Here is a 20,717-nt window from a genome sequence, read left to right on the forward strand (position 1 = left end):
ACTATTGCTTAGTCTTTTAATCCTAAAATGATGTTTTATATCCTGCTCCAGTTTAGAAAACTGTTATGTTATGGACCTTTGTTAGCCAACTACTGTTCATGGTAAATCAGTAAAGCACTTCTTTTGATCATGGTGCATATAAAATACTCATTCTGCTTTTTTTCCCCTCTTTCCCTTTTTCTTAAATTGAAGTACAGTTGATTTACAATGTTGTGTTAGTTTCAGGTGTAGGGCAAAGTGATTCATATAAAAATATGTTGAAAATGTATTAAACAAATATAAAATATATTAATATATATGTATTTTATATTTTATAATATATATATAATTCTGCTTTTAAAATGAGCTTTGCTTGGATAAAAATTTCTGAATCATTGAAAGGCAGACAATCAAATCACTACAGCTGCAGTCTCATGTTACATAGTCACTTGCTAACTTTCACACCCAGTAGGAAAGATAAAATTTAGAGGAATGCTTTTCATTCACAAAATCCTGGCGAAATTTTTTTTTTTAATGAGATTACGATGTAATAAAAATTGAATACTTGATCTTTGTTCCAGTTCCTGGCCCAGAAATCCTAAAACCCTTGGAATCTCTGGAGTGTGAAATGTCTTTTGAACGATAAAGAGATGATTCGGGTGGGGGCCCCTAGATAACTCCAAGATGGGATCCTCATCAAGAGAAAAACCGACCAGGTGGCAATAGGATTAGAACTTTCAGCCCTACTTCCCTGACCTCTGGGAAGATGAGAGGAACCTGGAGTTTGAGTTCAGTTACCAATGGCCAGTGGGCTTCCCTGGTGGCTCAGATGGTAAAGCGTCTGCCTACAGTGCAGGAGACCCAGGTTCAATCCCTGGGTTGGGAAGATCTCCTGGAGAAGGAAATGGCAACTCACTCCAGTATTCTTGCCTGGAAAATCCCATGGACAGAGGAACCTGATAGGCTATAGTCCATGGGGTCACAAAGAGTTGGACAAGACTGAGTGACTTCACTTTCACTTTCTTTATCAATGGCCAAAGATTTAATCAGTCACGCCTGCAAAGTGAAACCTAGCTTAAAATCCGTAAATGATGGGACTCTGGGAGCTTCTAGGCTGGTGAACACATTGATATGCTGGGAGAGTGGCATGCTTCCCACCTTGCCCTATGCATCTCTTCCTTTGGCTGTTCCAGGGTTATATCCTTTATGATAAACTCGTAAACCTAAGTAATGTTTTTGAGAACTCTATTATTTAATAAATGCTCTTCCTACTTAAATTAGCTAGGGTAGATTTTGTTCTTTGCAATTAGAAACTCTAACTGATGCAGAGAGGTATCCTGGGCATAAGTAGGAGCTAAAAATGGTACCCTTACTCCACTGTTCACTTTAAGTACATCACAGTTGCAATTAACATGGGCCTGGTTAACAGCCATATAGAGTATTATGTGGTATAAAATATATACATACATATTTGGTCTTTCCCACCCCTGGTGGCTCAGTCAGTAATGAATCCATCTGTAATGCAGGAGACCCAGGTTCAATCCCTGGGTCGGGAAGATCCCTGGGTCAGGAAGATACTCTGGAGAAGGAAATGGCAACCCACTCCAGTATTCTTGCCTGGGAAATCCCGAACAGAGGAGCTTAGCAGGCTACAGTCCGTGGGGGTCACAAAGAGTGGAACACAAACTACCATTCCTAACACAGAGCTCCTAAAAACCTTAGAATTTCTTCAGCAACTGCAGTGCCTTTTGTTATTCACAAGAGGCCCCCCAGGACCACACCTGAATTTATGCTAACAATGTGGCTGAGGGTAAGACTCCTTAGATCCACAGCAGCTGGTCACAAGAAAGACCAAACACTTGATGAACAAAACACTTCCCACATCTTACCCTATGCATCTATTCCTTGTGACTGTTCCTGTGTTGTATTTTATTTTATTTTTTTGGCCATGCTGCACAGCATGTGGTATCTCAGTTCCTTGACCAGTGACCAAAACCATGCCCCTTACTTGTATTAGAAGCTCAGAGTCTTAACCACTGGACCACCAGGGAAGTCCCTGAGTTGTATCCTTTATGAAGTGAAGTGAAAGTCTCTCAGTCGTGTTCAACTCTTTGTGACCCCATGGACTATACAGTCCAAGGAATTCTCTAGAATACTGGAACTGGTAGCCTTTCCCTTCTCCAGGGGATCTTCCCAACCCAGGCATCGAACCCAGGTCTCCCACATTGCAGGCAGATTCTTTACCAACTGAGCTATAAGAGAAGCCCAAGAATACTGGAGTGGGTAGCCTATCCCTTCTCCAGAGGCTCTTCCTGACCCAGGAATTGAACTGGGATCTCCTACATAGCAGGCGGATTCTTTAACAACTCAGCTATGAGGGTGTATACTTTATAATAAACCTTAAAATGTAAAGGTTTCTGTGACTAGTTCTAATGAATTACAAATCTGAGCAGGGGGTCATGGGAACCCCTACATTTGTAGTTGGCTGAGCAGAACTGTGATAGCCAAGGTACCTCATTTGTGGATGGTGTCTTATATAGAGGCAGTCTTGTGAAACAGAGCCCTTAACTTGTGGGGTCTGTGCTAACTACAGACACTAAATGGCAGAATTGAATTAAATTTTTGGAAATATGGTTGGTGTTGAAAAATTGGAGGACTGTTTGTGTCAGAAAATCCACATAGTATACCATCTAGTTTGACTTTAAAACTTTTCTATGAAGGAGACACATATTAAAAATAACAATAATGCAAACAAATAGTAATAATGTTAATAAAATGACAAAACTGACTTAAACTCATAAGCTTTCCATTAACCAAGAAAGAGTGTGATTAATTAACCAACCAAGACAGACTAATGAGATATTATAAGCAGTCATCCAACAAATAAGAAAGTAATCTGCTTTTTAAAAGAATTTCATGCTATCGAAATAAAGCTTGAAAATTGACGTGTGAAATTATTTCCATTGTTTGGTAATTTTATTTCCCGAAACATTCACTGAATATTCATTGGAAGGACTGATGCGGAAGCAGAACCTACAACTCTTTGGCTACCTGATGGGAAGAGTTGACTCACTAGAAAAGACCTTGATTCCAGGAAAGATTGAGAGCAGGAGGAGAAGGGGACGACAGAGGATGAGATGGTTGGAAGGCATCCCCGACTCAATGGACATGAGTTTGAGCAAGCTCCGGAAGACAGTGAAGGACAGGGAAGCCTGGCGTGCTGCAGTCCATGGGGTTGCCAAGAGTTGGACACAACTCAGTGACTGAACAAAAGCAACAAAGTTCGCCTTTAAGGCATAGTATCAATAAAAAAGACTTGGAGGCATAATTTATCACTTGTTTAGAAATTTCAATGAGTTTTGAACCTGTTTGTTAAAAATATCAAAAATGCAAAATTTCCCAATTCACAAAAACATTGATTTCCACCAAGAGAGAAAGAAAGTTACTAGCCAGATTTTAACAAAACCTGCAAAATTGGTGGACTGAAATGAAGAATAAGTATCAAGATTCAGAAAGTACAGACAATTGTGTATTTCCATTTGACTGTATATCTTGGTGAGATAGCTCTATCAGCTAGGGCTATCCTTAAAACCAAATACCAAAGCAGACTGAAAGTTAGTTAAGTTGCTCAGTTGTGTCTGACTCTTTGCGACCCCGTGGACTGTGTAGTCTACTCCGTCCATGGGATTCTCCAGGCAAGAATACTGGGGTGGGTTGTCATTTCCTTCTCCAGGGGATCTTCCTGACCCAGAGATCGAACCCAGGTCTCCCACACTGCAGGCAGACACTTTAACCTCTGAGCCACAAACCCTCTTAAGCAGACTGAACTAGATATTTATCACAACGTGTTAACCAAGACTTTAACTAGCAAATGTGTGTAAATATGTCATTGCTTTCATTTTATCACTCATTATATTAAATATTGTGGGTGTATGCTAAACTTTTTATTTTTACTAATGGAGTATTTGATCATGCCAAAAAATTTTAGATATGTCTAGGTCAGTGTTTTCCAAAGTATGGTCTATAGACATCTACATCAGAATCAGAATCCCACACAGTACTCTTCAAATGCTGTTTGAGTACTGTTCAAGACAAACAGCAACAAATGGAGATATTCTCCCTGGGTATATTTAGAGGGACTGAAAGAGAAACATGGAACAATTTTATCACCATATGGATTCCCTGTAATTTAATGGTTTGTCTTTGACGAATTTCAAGACACTGGTGAAATGCTTCCAAAAATTAATTTAGATTTGCAGCACTTCAACATAGATTTCATGTTAAGTTAAAATTGGCATTAGCAAGAGACATGGACGTTATACAACCACCAACTTTATTTAAGGAGTTACTTAATGAACTGGAAAAAGAAACCAGAGACAGGGAAGTCATGGATGGAAGGAAATGAATGAATGTGGCCAGAAGGAGAGCAGCAGAGATGGTCCTTCTACAGAATGTTCTTGCTTCCAGTTTCTGAATCTCCTAAAAAGAGACTTTCATTTCCACTGCCTTTTATCTACCCACCTTGAGTTATTGAACCAAACCTGGGTCTGCTTGCCCAAGGCACAGCAAAGCCAATCAGTTGACACCAAGTTGTGGTGAAGGAAAGTATAGCATTTACCAAAAGGTGCCGGGCCGAGCATGGAGAATGAGCAGCTAATGCTCAAAAGATGGGAACTCCCTGGTGACTTTCAGGGAAGGATTTTTAAAGACTGTGAGGGGAAGGATGTGTGATCAGCTTATGCACAATTCTCTGATTGGCTGATAGTGAGGTAACAGGGTGATGTTTCTGGAACCTCAGTTGCTAACTTTCTGGTTCCAGCTGGTCTGGATTTACTTGCTGGTGGTCAGCAGGCAGTTAACTTCTTCCACCTAATGGGAGTTTTAGCATCTGCAGAACAATTCAAGCATATGGCTCAGGATATTATCTACAGCCCCTGAGGAGGAACTAAAGGTTCTTGACTTCGTTTACGGCTTTTGCTTGCTTGACTCTTTTCCTTTGTTTCTGCATTTTTTCACTTCTCTGATTAATTTTTTTTTTTTTAAGAAATCAAGGAAAGCATAGGAGGCTAAATCTTTTCTACAAACAAGAGGCAGGGGATGTGGTAATTGACTCTCTGAATATCATACTACCTAGTAGCTCAGTGGTAGAGAATCCACCTGCAACGCAGAAGATGCAGGAGATGTGGGTTTGATCCCTAGGTCAAGAAGATCCCCTGGGGGAAGAAATGGCAACCTACTACAGTACTCTTGCTGGGAAATTCCATGGACAGAGGAGTCTGGTGGGTTATATAGTCCACTGGCTTCCAAAGAGTGGGACATAACAGAGGGAGTAAAACACACACATTGTACTTTTGAGAGACAATTTATTTATTAGCCTAAGAGATCAAGACAACAGATTTATCTCATCATCAATAATTTGAATTGCATCATTCTTTTGTAAAGCTTATGACCAAGAAACATGAGCATTATTGATTCTGACTTACTTTCAAATCTCAGCCTTTCCAGGTAGCGTGGACTGCAGCCTACCAGGCTCCTCCATCCATGGGCGTTTCCAGGCAAGAGTACGGGAGTGGGGTGCCATTGCCTTCTCCGAGGTAAATAAATACATAGATGTTATATGTTTGAGGATCTAGCTATACAAACATTTTTTTAGTCAAGTAATTTTATCATGTTAATATCATCAAAAATATTTTTACCACTAGTAATACTTTAAAACTTATGTGTATGTTAATAATTATCCCTCAAAAGTACAGTAAAACAAATTCAAAGGAAAACAAATCAAACTGAACAAGAATTTCTTTATCATGAGCTGTATTCCAGTTTGTCAAAATAAAATCCTCTATTGCTTATTTGTTTCTTAGGAGCCTTTGTATACATTATAAATTTTACCTATGTGTCAACCGTTTAAGAAATGGCCAAGTTACAATGTACAGTCCCCCAATAGAAATGCATTCTTAAAATTTATTAGGTCTGAACAAGGAGTCAGAATTCACTAAAATTAACAATACAAAAGCTCCTAAGAAATAAAAGAATAAGCAATAAAAGAGTTTTGATGAATTGGTTTGCTTTTCTTTAAATTTGTTTTGAGCACTATAACTAATTTTGCTATCATAGCTCTTTCTCTGATTTGTTCAGAGGGGATTTTATTCTTTTTTTTCCCCTTTTCCTAGAATTGTAGAGAAATTCACTCAGTTGTGTCCGACTCTTTGGGACCCCATCAACTGTAGCCCGCCAGGCTCCTCTGCCCATGGAATTCTCCAGAATACTGGAGTGTGTAGCTGTTCCTTTCTCCAGGGGGTCTTCCCAACCCAGGGATCTAACCCAGGTCTCCCGCATTGCAGGTGTTTCTTTACCTTATGAGCCACCAAGGATGCCCCTTATGAACCACTTATTTTAGTTCTGATCAAAGAATTCAGTTATTGGAAAGACTCATTGGATTACTGAAAGAACTTTTTCAGCCCCTCTTACATGGATCATGATTGTCAAAGACAGTCAAAAGACTAGGTGTAAAGTTTTCCTCTGGTTCGTTTGCTTTCTCAATACAATAGGGAATATATTTGTAAACTTTCAGTCAGTTAATGAGTTTAGATACATAGGGTTTATATAATTTCAATGATATTTGAAAGCTGGTTGCCCATTTAAATTGCTGTCAACCCCACAAAGTACTAAGGGGCTCCCGAATTCACTCTTCCATACAAGATAGTCTCTTCTGCAGTCAGCATAGAGCCCTGTCAGGGAACTTTAGGCTTCTTTCCAAGCCCAGTTAAAGGCACTGTCTCCTACTTTTACTTTGGCAAGTGGATTTCTCTGTTCCCTTTATCTCTTTGTCTCCTACATGTTCACATTTGGTGAAGAGTGAGTCTTTAGACCTGAAAAGACATTTTCCCAAAGAAGATGTACAGGTGGTCAATAGGTGCATGAAAAGATGCTCAGCATCATTAATCATCAGGGAAACGGAAATAAAAATTCTCACATCTGTCAGAATGGCCATCATTGAAAGGACCACAAGTAACATATGTTGGTGAGGATATAGAGCAAAGGGAACCCTAGTACACTGCTTGTGAGAATGTAAATTGCTACGGCCACTAGGAAGAATAGTATGGAGGTCCCTCAAACAATTAAAAATAGAATTACTACACGATCTAGCAATTCTACTCCTGGTTATATATCCAAAGAAAATGAGAACACTAATTCTAAATGATAAATGCACCCCAGTGTTCATAGCCACATTATTTGCAATAATCAAGATAGGGAAGCCACCTAAGTGTAAAATCAACAGATGAATGGGTAAAGAAGATGTGGTATATAAACACAATGGAATACAACTCAGCCATAAGAAAGAATGAAATTTTGCATTTTTCAACAACGTGGTTAGACCTGGAGGATATTATGGTGAGTGAAATAAGTCAGATAGAGAAGGACAAATACTGTATGTTATCACTTATATGTGGAATTGAAAAAATAAAACAAACAAATGAATAGAGCAAAACAAAAACACAGATATAGAGAACAAAGTAGTGGTTACCAGTGGGGAGAGGGAAGAGGGAGGGGCAATATAGGGGATTAAGAGTTACAAACTACTATGTATAAAATAAGTAAGAGACAAGGATGTATGGTACAGCACAGGGAATATAGGCAAAATTTTATAATAACTTTAAATGTAGTACAATATATTAAAAATACTTATTCCTGTGTTGTATATTTGAAACTAATATGATATTGTACATCAACTATAATAATAAAGAAAAGAGTAGGTCTTTAGGAGCAAATAATTTATTCATTATTAGATCACTATTCATGAACATCTGCTATATGTTAGCTATTCTACTAGGTTAAAGAGCAAAACATAAAAACCCATTCTCTGAATTTCCATTCAAGGAAGATATAAATATTAAAACAGTAAACAATTATATAATGTGTCAGATGGTTATATGTGCTATGGAGACAATTTGGGAAATGAATAGGGAGTGTAGGGGTGGTGGTGGTGGTTGCTTTTTAAATAGGATGGTGAGAGAAGCTGTCACTAGTAAGGTGAGTAGAAAAGTGACGGATTAAGAAATACAGTATAGGGACCTCCCCTGGTGGTCCAGTTGCTAAGACTCTGCACTTTCATTGCAGGGGCCTTGGGTTCAATCCCTAGCTCAGTCTTAGGGATTGGTTAGTTCTGGTTAAGAACTAACTGGAAATACTTGCTGGAGAACTAATATCCCACATACTGTGGGGTGCAGCCAAATAAAGAAGGAAATACAACATAATTGGCCATTAGAGGTTCATTGTCATACATTTAAAGGAATACCTGACAGCAGGGTTGTGCATTTTCCTTTAGCCAAACCAGCTGCAAGATGCAAGGCAGATGTAGGCTTAACAAGGATTTAATTTAAGCTTTAACAAGGGCTTAATAAAGGTTGTGATCTTGCCACGCATGAAATGAGGAGGGAGCAAGAGGAGACAGAGGAGTTAAGGGTGATCACAAGAAGGGATTATCATGATTGACCATAGCATCAAGTTGGATAATAAAGGCAGAGAGGACAGTAGGTGAGGGATAGTGAAAAGGTGATCACATTGATGGTTGTCTGATCCAGTGAAGGTGAAGGATAGTTGGATTCCCTAAGTTTCTGATTCTCTTCTAGGTCCCTTGGGGTTTGATCCTTTATTTTTATTTTAGAGGGTAGGGTTCACCAATGTCTCTCTTCAGTGCCTTTGGTCAGAAGTACCTGAAAATGCAATCAAGTCCAAACAACAGTCATTCAGTTGGTCAGTTGATTCAAAAGGGCTAAGAATTTCTGAGGCCTTCCAGATTAGGTTATTATAGTAGTTTCACAGAGACATTTTTTGTAACTTTCTACTGCACATGATTTAGATTTTTTAGATAGAAATTCTTTGTGTCATACAGTTTCACCATTCTAGATGCAAAATTAACATTCTTTTAGTGTTTTCCAGTGTTATTTTGCCGTTAAAAAAATCTTCATACATAAGATTAATGAGGAAGAATTTTACAAATAAATTTTCTTAATCTGATTAAATTTTTAGGCTTTGTATTATACAAAATTTATGGCTTCTCTTTTCACAGATGGAGCCCCTGTCAACTGCCCACCCTCCCAAAATTATTTTTGTAATCTTTACCTATTTGAAATGATTATATTAAAATAATTACTTACTAAACATGTTCATTCACGTTCAAATTTGAAACTTTGATGCTTTAAAGTATATATATATATATATATATATTTAATACTATTTCCAAACTAAATATTTGTTAGAGAAAATTGTCAGTTTATACCTACTGGTAAATGTTATACATTTTATTATCAAAATCATTTAAAATCTTGTATAATTTCATTTTTAAAAAGTGAATATATATATAAGAGCTAAAAAGTTACAAATAATATTGATTTCTAAGGAAAGTAAATTCAAAATTTCAAGCCAACAAATTGAATAGGCAGGAAGCAAGACTAGGACTGGTCATGCCTCACCTCGAAGTTAGGAAACGTGCTATTTGATACAAAACCCTTTTTCATGCTTTGCTGACTAACTGGCTCTGTTTCTTCAAACAGTTATGGAGAAGCCTACAAGCATACACAGAAGAACCATACAAAAAAGATCTTCATGACCCAGACAACCACAATCACTCACCCAGAGCCAAAAATCCTAGAATACGAAGTCAAGTGGGCCTTAGGAAGTATCACTAGAAACAAAGCTAGTGGAGGTGATAGAATTCCAGTTGAGCTATTTCAAATCCTAAAAGATGATGCTGTGAAAGTGCTGCACTCAATATGCCAGCAAATTTGGAAAACTCAGCAGTGGCCACAGGACTGGAAAAGGTCAGTTTTCGTTCCAATCCCAAAGAAAGGCAATGCTAAAGAATGTGCAACCACCATTCAATTGCACTTATCTCACATGCTAGCAAAGGAATGCTCAAAATTCTCCAAGCCAGCCTTCAACAGAACATGAACTGAGAACTTCCAGATGTTCAAGCTCGATTTAGAAGAGGCAGAGGAACCAGAGATCAGATTGCCAAAATCCACTGGATCATTGAAAAAGCAAGAGAGTTCCAGAAAAAATATCTACTTCTGCTTCATTGACTACGCCAAAGCCTTTGACTGTGTGGATCACAACAAATTGTGGAAAATTCTTAGAGGTGGGACGACTAGATCACCTTACCTGCCTCCTGAGAAATATGTATGCAGGTAAGGAAGCAACAGTTAGAACCAGACATGGAACAGTGGACTGGTTCCAAATTGGGAAAGGAGTACGTCAAGGCTGTCTATTGTCACCCTGCTTATTTAACTTACATGCAGGACACATCATGTGAAATGCCAGGCTGGATGAAGTACAAGCTGGAATCAAGATTGCTGGGAGAAATATCAATAACTTCAGATACGAAGAAGACATCACCCTTATGACAGAAAGCAAAGAGGAATGTAAAAGTCTCTTGATGAAAGTGAAAGAGGAAAGTGAAAAAGTTGGCTTAAAACTCAACATTCAGAAAACTAAGATCATGGCATCTGGTCCCATCACTTCATGGCAAATCGATGGGGAAACAATGGAAACAGTGACAGACTTTCTTTTCTTGGGCTCCAAAGTCACTGCAGATGGTGACTCAGTTCAGTTCAGTTCAGTTCAGTCGCTCAGTTGTGTCTGACTCTTTGCGACCCCATGATGGTGACTGCAGCCATGAAATTAAAAGACGCTCCTTGGAAGAAAAGCTTTGACCAACCTAGACAGCATATTAAAAAGCAGAGACATTGCTTTGTCACCAAAGGTCAGCCTAATCAAAGCTATGGTTTTTCCAGTAGTCATGTATGGATGTGAGAGTTGGACTATAAAGAAAGCTGAGCACCAAAGAATTGATGGTTTTGAACTGTGGTGTTGGAGAAGACTCTTTAGATTCCCTTGAACTGCAAGGAGGTCAAAGCAGTCAATCCTAAAGGAAATCAATCTTGAACATTCACTGGAAGGACTGATGCTGAAGCTGAAGCTCAAAAATTTGGCCACCTGATGTGAAGAACTGACTCATTGGAAAAGACCCTGATACTGGGAAAGACTGAAGGCAGGAGGAGAAGGGGACAACCGAGGATGAGATGGTTGGATGGCATCACCGACTTGATGGATATGAGTTTGAGCAAGCTCCCAGAGTTGGTGATGGACAGGGAAGCCTGGCGTACAGCAGTCCATGGGGTTGTAAATAGTCAGACAAAACTGAGAGACTGAACTGAAATGACCTGAGTAAAAATTGGCTTTTGCATTAAGCGATGCAGAAGTAACAGATATTTTATTTATTTATTTATTTATTTATTTATATGTTGGCTGCACAGAGTCTTTGTTGTGGCAAGTGCTAGCTTCTTGAGTTGTGGCACATGGGCTCTAGAACCCTCAGGCTCAGTAGCTGGGATCCCTGGGCTTAGCTGCAGCATGTGGTATCTTAATTCCCTGACTGACGGAAACCAGACCCCCTACATAAGGAGTGTAGAGTTTTATCCACTGGGCCACCAGGGAAGTGCCACAAAGATTTTTATTTTTAGTGATGAATCAACTCTTATGTCTCTATATATTTTATAGCCTCCAAATTTCTATACAAAACCATTTGTAAATTAAAATTCCTTTCACTGTGAGTTCTGGGGATACTTATGACTCCATGGAAGACCAGAGAGATAGATTTCCTCTTGTTGAACGTGATGATGGGATGAAGGATGGAAACTTTAAAATGCGTTTTAGCTACATTCATGTGATATCTGAATTTAAACTAAAATGAATAGTTCATGGAAATATGTTTGATGCTTTTCTTAGAAAAGTCTCTCAGTCTTCTTTTTTTGTGACCCCCACCAGACTCCTCAGTCCATTGAATTCTCCAGGCAAGAATACTGGAATGGGTTGCCATTTCCTTCTTCAGAAGATTTTCTGTACCCAGCAATCAAATCCAGGTTTCCTACATTGCAGGCAGATTCTTTACCGTCTGAGCCACCAGGGAAGCCCCTCAAAATGTAATTACAACTATTTCCATTTGTCATAGAATAGTCCTGTGATATCCAAGTCTTAAACTATACTTTCTTTTCAATATTTTAGAAGCTACTTTTCTCTATATGTCTTTCTATCACACATTCCTGGCACATCTCAGTATTGGATAAAAGCAACTATTTTCTCCACTACAGTCCCCAATTTCTCAACTGTCTCAAATATGTCTTACTGACACAACTTTCCCTAGTCAGCTTTTTCTCCTGTTCTCTATAATTTTTTTTTTTTTAAGATTTATTTACTTCTTTGGCTGGCTGCACTGGGTCTTTGGGTCTTAGTTGTGGCACAAAGAATCTTTTTTTTTTTTTTAAGTTGCAGCATGCTCCTGCATTGGGAGCTCAGAGTCCTAGCCACTAGACCACCAGAGAAGTCCTCCTCTATGAAGAAGTGAAAGTGTTAGTCACTCAGTCATGTCCATCTCTTTGTGACCCATGTACTATAGCCCACTAGCCTTCCGTCCATGAAATTCTCCAAGCAAGAATACTGGAGTGGGTAGTTGTTCCATTCTCAGGGATGGAACTGGAGAAGGCACTGGCACCCCACTCCAGTTCTCTTGCCTGGAAAATCCCATGGATGGAAAAGTCTGATAGGCTCCAGTCCATGGGGTCACTAAGAGTCAGACATGACTGAGCAACTTCACTTTCCTTTTTCCCTTTCATGCATTGGAGAAGGAAATGGCAACCCACTCCAGTGTTCTTGCCTGGAGAATCCCAGGGATGGGGGAGCCTGGTGGGCTGCCGTCTATGGTGTCGCACAGAGTCGGACACGACTGAAGCAACTTAGCAGCAGCAGCAGCAGGGATGGAACCTGCGTCTCCTACATTACAGGCAGATTCTTTACTGTCTGAGCCACCAGGGAAACCCTCCTAATTATTCTAAACCTTTTCACCTTCTAAACCTCCTTCTTGCCTTCTCCCATATTCAGTCTGGATTGTATTTTGAACTGTACAATAAACTTCCTATTCAAAATCTCTACCCATGCATCTTACAGGCACCCTGAATTCATCGCATTAAAAACTGCACCAATGCTCTTCCCTCTGTCTCAAATTTGCTCTTCCCTCCTACAATTCCTTTCCCAGTAAATGGTGCATTCCTTAAGCCAGAAACCCCAAATCATCTTTATATCCAATCTAACACCAAATCCTGTGAAATATACTCCCAAATTAATTCATTCTCCATATTTTTCATTCTGCAACCATTTTGTTTTTTAAAAAATAAACACTCAAATCTGGTTTTGTCACTCTCCCTATCCACCCCTACCCTTAATTTAAATGGGATTTTGTCACAGTTCTTAGAAAACAGCAGGATCAAGGGCTAATGTACTCAAAGATAATACACTTTAGAGCATTTTGATATTTTGCACTCATTGTGCTTACTGTCTAGTGGGGAAAATAAGACATGAAATATACCAGTGGCTATATAAGTACAATCTAGTAATAAGTGCTATATAATTAAGTTGTAATGAGAGTGCCTTAAACCGGAAGATACAATCTAGTGGAGGCCTCCTTGAGGAAGTGACTTTAGGTTGACATCTGAGTGTGGGATGGAAGGAAAAGAGAGAAGAGTTCATTACAGAAGCAGAGAGAGAGAGGAAATAAGGCACCTACCAAAAGGAAGCGGCTGGAGATGGGAGCACTGCAGGAGGGGAGGTTGGAGCTTAACATAGATAAATCACATAAGACTTTGTAGTTCATCTTAAGAGTTTTGATCTCTATCTTTAAATAATGGGAAATAAGTGAATGATTTTAAGAGTGTTAACATGATGAGATTTAGCTTTCCTAAAAAAGATCACTCGGTTTCTCTGTGGAGTATGCTTTTATTCCTTCCACTGGTTCTCAGGAGAAGGAGAGCCACAAACATGACAGTGAGCAAGATTTGCACTAAGTCACTCCTGGGTTTTATTTCCTTTGACTTCTTTCTCTTAGCTCTTTCATGGTGATGGTCACACCAGAGGTCTATACCTGGGTTACACCCTAAGTCTTACCTTTTTGCTGCAAGATGAGATCTTTTACAGTAAAAACAAGTATTAAATCTAAATAAAGTAAATGCTGTGGTATTCTCTTCCATACAATTCTTGGTCATTGGGTTATTTGGAAACAAAGACTAAAACAAGCACAAAAAAAAAAGACGACTTTCTTTGAGTAAGAGTCTTTCTAATGTAAAAATGCCTACAATTCTTTATGTTGACCTCTAGTAGTTGTGACTTTCTTGGGAACACTTGGTCCTGATGACCTTTACTCTCACATAAAAGAGACTGAATCTCGTGGAAGTTGTTAATCACCCTCAGATTTACGCTTCAGGAAACTGGAGGTTGATTGGGTTTTGATGGGTTTATCAGACAGTTCTCAGCTGTTTTTTCTCCTCTCCTCCCTCACCCACTCTTCCATCTAGGACTGAATACTAAGGAATTTAGAAACATTGTTTGCAATTGGATCCAAAGGCAACTACTGTGCTGAATACAATTTTTGAATTCACTCCCACAAATAATGAGGAGGTACTGACTGGCCAAGACTCTCAAAATCCAGACTGTCTCCTTACCCAGTTCTTGTGAAATAGATCATTAAGTGCCATTTTAAACCCAAAGAGCTCATATTGGCTCCAATTTCAGCTTTTACCAAATGCTCTGTGGGGTCGCATAGAGTCGGACACGACTGAAGCGACTTGGCAACAGCAGCAAACACTACTTTCAAGAGAATGGAGTTTTGGGGAGGGTAGGAGCAAAGTATAAAAAGCAATGAAAACACAGCAAGTCGAAACTCATGAAACCTCATGACAACAGGAGCTAATCCGTTGCTTTGTTTTGACGGTACACGCCTTTAGGGCGGCGCTCCAACTCCTATATCCTTCGCTCTCTGTACCAGGCCTGGCTCTCAGGAGGAAGCAAGCAGTCGGCAAACTTGCAGTTGGGTGTGTGAACCACCCAGGCCCCAGCCACCCTTCCAGCGGTCTGGAGCCGGGCTGAGTCACGTGACGCGCTCCAGCCAATGGGCCCGCAGCCGGCGGAGCGTCGCGGATAAAGGCGCCTGTCGCTGCCCGCTAGCGGCCGCCATTGTGGTGGGAGCTGGCGGCGACGGACTGTGGAGAACTGCTTCCCTGCACCGCTTCATCTTGTGCAAGCTGAAAGGAGCGATCCGAGAAGTCCTTTCCACAAGGGGTAAGGGAACCCCAGCGGGAAGCACTGCTCTGGGATCCAGGCCCTCGCTGTCACCCTGGGTAGGGAGTAACCGTTGTTCTTTTTTCCCCCATCTCCTCCCCTCCCCCATCAGCATTGTGCGACAGTAAAGGCAGTTAGAGAGGCCATCCCAGTGTGTGGCTGCAGCCCAGGTGAGCTGCCAGTTCCTTTCCTTTGGTCTTACCAGCAGCAAGCTCCTTCCCCCAGTGGACCTTCTAAAAAAAACAACAAAAAAATTTTTTTGGCTATTCTGTTAAACGCTTGGTTCTTTTTTTTTTTTTTTCCCCCCAAGGAAGGAGTGGGAAAAGGGAGGTTGGGCGAGGGGTTAGGGGTCTAGTTGTGCAGCCTCCTTCCATTTTGAAAAACACTCATGTTCTTCGTAGTTATCATAGGTCTTGGATTGGTGGATCGCTGCTTGTACTGTAGTTTCGTGAATGCAGGAGAGAGCAAGGAGCTTTAGATGTAGCTGACGTTTTAGTTGTGTTTATTCTGGGTGTCATCGTTTGGGACAGGAGATTCCGTCCTTGATTCATTAATTCATTCAACTTAACGTTATTAAGTAAACCCTTGGAACATATTAAAGCCTCTGCTGGATGTTGTGGAATCTGGAGATGGGCGGCGGCTTGTGTTAAGAATTAAAATGAGGTATGTACAAGGTGCTTTGGCACCTGTGGGAAGCGCCCCTATGGTTGGAAGGCAGTAGGGGAGGCTTCTGGGTTGGGGATTACTGATCTGGGTCTTGAGACCAATACAAGTTAGTTTAAAGAGTGAGGGGAACTCTGATGAGAAATTTTGCAGAGGCTTGGACATGGTGTGAGTACAGAGTAGGGTGGGACAGTGAAGGGCAGATTTTTGAATGTGGCTGGCACCATGTTGGGAGAGTAGCAAGAGATGAGTCTAGTGAGGTAGGCAAGGGGCTGTAAGAGGATTTGTCTGTGTATCATGAAAGGCTATGGGTTGAGCAGTATGATCTTAAGTGGCTGAACAAAAAAATCAAAACATCCCCATTGGCATTAATTCAGGTGGGAGATTATAAGTGATTGAACGAAGGAAGTGGTTTGGAGATAGAAAATAGGAACACTTACATATATTCTGAATATGTAAATTTATATTCAAATAAATTATTTAGAGGTATTTGATAAACTGCAAAAAGAGAGTAAACAAGACCTCTGGGGGATATTAATGGGTTAAAGAAGATGAGATTATAATTCCTTTGGAATTCTAATCTGACCCACCTACTTGTTCCCTTAGCACCCTCTTAATCTCCATCACAGCAATAATTATATGTATCCTGTTGTAGTTGCCTGTTTATAAATCTTTGTGAAGAGATTACTGTATCCCCATTTCTGCTCAGTCCACCATTGTAGGTGCTTTGTAAATATTTAATAAGTGAACAAACAGAATCTGGGGAAAGTGGTATCCTGGAAACCAGAAAAGAGTTTCAAGAGAATCACAATAGACTGATGACAGATATAGCTGAGAGGTCAAGTAAGGTATAAAATTCAAAAAGTATCCATTGGATTAAACAAGTGAATATGGTAAGTATTAACTTTAGTGTAAGGGCAGTTTTGGGCTTCCCTTGTGGCTCAGCTGGTAAAGTATCCGCCTGCAGTGCAGGAGACCTGGGTTCAATCCCTGGGTTGGGAAGATCCCCTGGAGAAGGAAAAGGCTACCACTCCAGTATTCTGGCCTGGAAAATTCCAGGGACTGTAGAGTCCATGGGGTCGCAAAGAGTCGGACACGACTGAGCGACTTTCACTTCACAAGGGCAGTTTTAGAGGAATGGCAGGAAAAAGTAATGTTTGAGGTGAGGAGTAAAAACATCATTTTTCAAGGTGCTCTGCTGTGAGATACAGAAGAGAAGATAGAGACGCCAAGGAGAGAATAGGATCAAGAGAGGAATTTTTAAAAATTGAGAAAGTTTATCTGGATGGTAAGCTAGTATAGAAATACTTAAGATGCAGGCAAAAGAAAGCAAGTGTTATTCTAGAGTATCTGGGGAAAGAGTTTAGCAAGAAAATTGAGGGACAAGCAGATGAGAAGATTGAATTGTTGTGAAGAATATACATCATCTACAAATCACCTGTTTGACCTTATTAAATGAAGCCTGAAGAAACCATTTTCTCCCTTGAACTGGAGATGTCTAGTTTGAAAGTCAGTATTTGAGCTCATCACAAGGGCAGATTACTTTTGACCTGAGTCCTAGAGGCATCAGGTGTTCAAAATCCAAACTTCGCCCCCCCGACCACCACAATTACCATCACTTTTACTCAGGATATACAGGAGATAAGAGTGTTTGAAAAAAACTAAGAAATAAGCAGCCTTTCACAAAGCTAATAAAGACAGAAAGCCCAAATACAAAAAAAGAATGCTTTGAGGGATATAACACTAGAGCTGTATAAGCAAAAATAACTTAAAATAGGGAAGGAAAGATAGCTTAAATTTAAGGTATACAGTGTAATGATTTACTTTATATACATCATGAACTGATTATCACAATACATTTAGTAAACATCCATAATCTCATATAGGTACAAAATTAAAGCAATAGAAAAAAATTTTTTATTCTCATGATGAGAACTCAACAGAATCCAAGTTTTTTATGCTGTACTGCTTCCTTGCATGTGTGAGATCTGTGAACTCAACCAGAAGTGTCACCATGCAACAAAATAACTTATTCTCTGACATTTATCAAAATTGAAAATATTTTTAAACAATCTTTATTCAAAGCATCAAAAAATTTCAACTCTATTTTAAATTGAGAAGTAAAAAAAAATAAAAATTAATAAATTGAGAAGTAAGTGTGAAAAAACAGTTTCTAAAAGGATACACAAGAAGTTGCTAAGAGTTTAGGGAGGGGCATCTGGTTAACTGGAGGACAAAAATGGGAAACTATTGTGTACTGTTCAAACCATGGGGATGTTAAAATTCAAATAAACTTCATTTTTATGAAATCCATAACATGGTATATTGTCTTAAGAATTTCTCCAGAATTCCCAAGATTATTTTATAATGGGCAAAAGGGATCTGATTTTCAGGCAACTTGCTGATGGAACCATAGGAATGATGGACAAGGTGGTGCTACATTATTTTGTGATTATCAGAGTAAACCAGAATTCATAATCATTGATGATACATTGTCTTTGAGCAGTTGTGATTGGTAGTTGTTAACACTCAATTCTTAGTGATATGGGATTTCATCTGCCCATGCTATCTGTATATCTTTGTAGAAATATATCCATGTTGAAGTATAAGTGATTTTAGAGAAGAGTGGTTACCTTGAAGTAACCAATCTATTTAAGTGACAAATTACTTCTGATACCTTACTGATTGTGACCTACCATTATGTCAATTACAGTAAACCTTTTGGAGGCTATGTTGCTAGACCATTCTGCTGGAATTTTCTGTTTACTCTTGGTTATTAAGAGTAAAAGCTGAAAAGAATAAACGTCTTCAGAGAATGCAAAATAAAATTGACAGCTATCTGACAGAAATTGGCCAGTTATTTTTTAAAGCCACATGAGCTCCTTTTAAAAAGTTTTAAAATAAGGAACAAGATAGGGATTGGCTTCCCCAGTGGCTCAGCTGGTAAAGAACTTGCCTGCCAGTGCAGCAGATGCAAGTTCTATCCCTGGGTCAGGAAGATCCCCTGGAGAAGAAAATGGCATCCCACTGCAGTATTCTTGCCTGGGAAATCCCATGGACAGAAGAGCCTGTTAGGCTACAGTCCATGGGGTCACAAAGAGTACAAGCACACACACAGGGAACTCCCTGGTGGTCCAGTGGTTAGGACTGTCACTGCTGAGGGCTCAGGTTCATCCCCGGTAGAGGCTGAACTAAGACCTCACAAGCCTTGTGGTGTGGCTGGGAAAAAAGAGGATTAACATAACGTTGAACACCAAGACTGGGATAATTATAAAGCAGTTTTATAAAGGGGATAATTCCTAGTCCTCTATTGCTGGATAGTTTCACCTCATACTAGAAACCAGGACCTCCAGCCAAGTAATGCAGAGCACTTCTGAGATAATTATCAGATTACCAAATATTAGCTATTCTTTTGCCCAGTGATGATTATCAGAGCTTTTGTCCATGGTCAGTCCATCTGCAGCATTAAGTCACAATGTACTTTATTATCAAAGATTGCTTATATAGAAAAATGGATAAAATAGTACAAAGGACCCCTGTATAACACCAACAGCTGTCAACATTTTGCTGTGTTTGCTTGTCTATACAGGTTTTTTCCCCAGAATCTTTAAACATTTCATAAATGTGGCTGTTCACACTGAAGTTTTTATTTATTTATTTTTTAATTGAAGGATAATTGCTTTACAGAATTTTGTTGATTTCTGCCAAACATCAGCATGAATCAGCCATAGGTGTACATATGTCCCCTCCCTCTTGAACCTCCCTCCCATCTCCCTCCCCATCCCAGCCCTCTAGGGTTGTTACAGAGCCCCTGTTTGAGTTCCCCGAGCCGTACAGCAAATTCCCATTAGCTGTCTGTTTTACATAAGGTAATGTAAGTTTCCGTGTTACTCCGTACATCTCACCCTCTCCTCTCCCCTGCTCCCAACTTGCGTCCGTAAGTCTGTTCTCTGTCTGTCTCCACTGCTGCCCTGTAAATTTCATCAGTATCATCTTTCTAGATTCCATATATATGCATTAGTATATGGTATTTTTCTTTCTCTTTCTGACTTATTTCACTCTATATAATAGACTGTAGGTTTATTTACCTCATTAGAACTGACTCAAATGCATTTCTTTTTATGGCTGAGTAATATTCCATTGTATATATGTACCACAGCTTCTTTATCCATTCATCTGTCAATGGACATCTAGGTTGCTTCCATGTTCTAGCTATTGTAAATAGTGCTACAGTGAACAGTGGAGTACATGTGTGTTTTTCAATTTTGGTTTCCTCAGGGTGTGTGCCTAGTAGTGGGATTGCTGGGTCACATGGTGGTTTTATTCCTAGTTTTTTAAGTAACCTCCATACTGTCTTCCATAGTGGTTGTATCAGTTTACATTCTCATCAACAGTGCAAGAGGTTTCCCTTTTCTCTACACCCTCTCCAGCATTTATTATTTATTGTTAAAAGTAGACTTCTTGGTGATGGCCATTCTGACTGGTGTGAGGTGACATCTCATTGTAGTTTTGATTTGCAGTTCTCTAATAATGAGCAATGTTGAGCATCTTTTGATTGTTTGTTAGCCATCTATATGTTGTCTTTGGAGAAATGTCTGTTTAGGTCTTTTTCCCACTTTTTGATTGGGTTGTTTGTTTTTCTGGTATTGTATGAGTTGCTTGTATATTTTGGAAATTAATCCTTTGTCAGTTGTTTCATTTGTTATTATTTTCTCCTATTATGAAGGTTGTCTTTTTACCTCCTTTATAGTTTCCTTTGCTGTGCAAAAGCTTTTAAGTTTAGGTCCCACTTGTTTATTTTTGTTTTTATTTCCATTAGTATAGGAAGTGGGTCACAGAGCATCTTGCTTTGGTTTATGTCATCAAGTGTTCTGTTTTCCTCTAAGAGTTTTACAGTTTCTGATCTTACA

General features: G+C 39.5%; 1 non-coding gene across 1 annotated transcript; it reads left to right on the forward strand.

Moving 5' to 3' along the window:
- Positions 794-865, forward strand: TRNAC-ACA. Its single transcript has one exon. It is a non-coding gene; the product is annotated as a tRNA-Cys (tRNA).

The sequence above is a fragment of the Capra hircus genome, chromosome 3, assembly GCF_001704415.2.
Source record: "Capra hircus breed San Clemente chromosome 3, ASM170441v1, whole genome shotgun sequence".
Taxonomy (NCBI): domain Eukaryota; kingdom Metazoa; phylum Chordata; class Mammalia; order Artiodactyla; family Bovidae; genus Capra; species Capra hircus.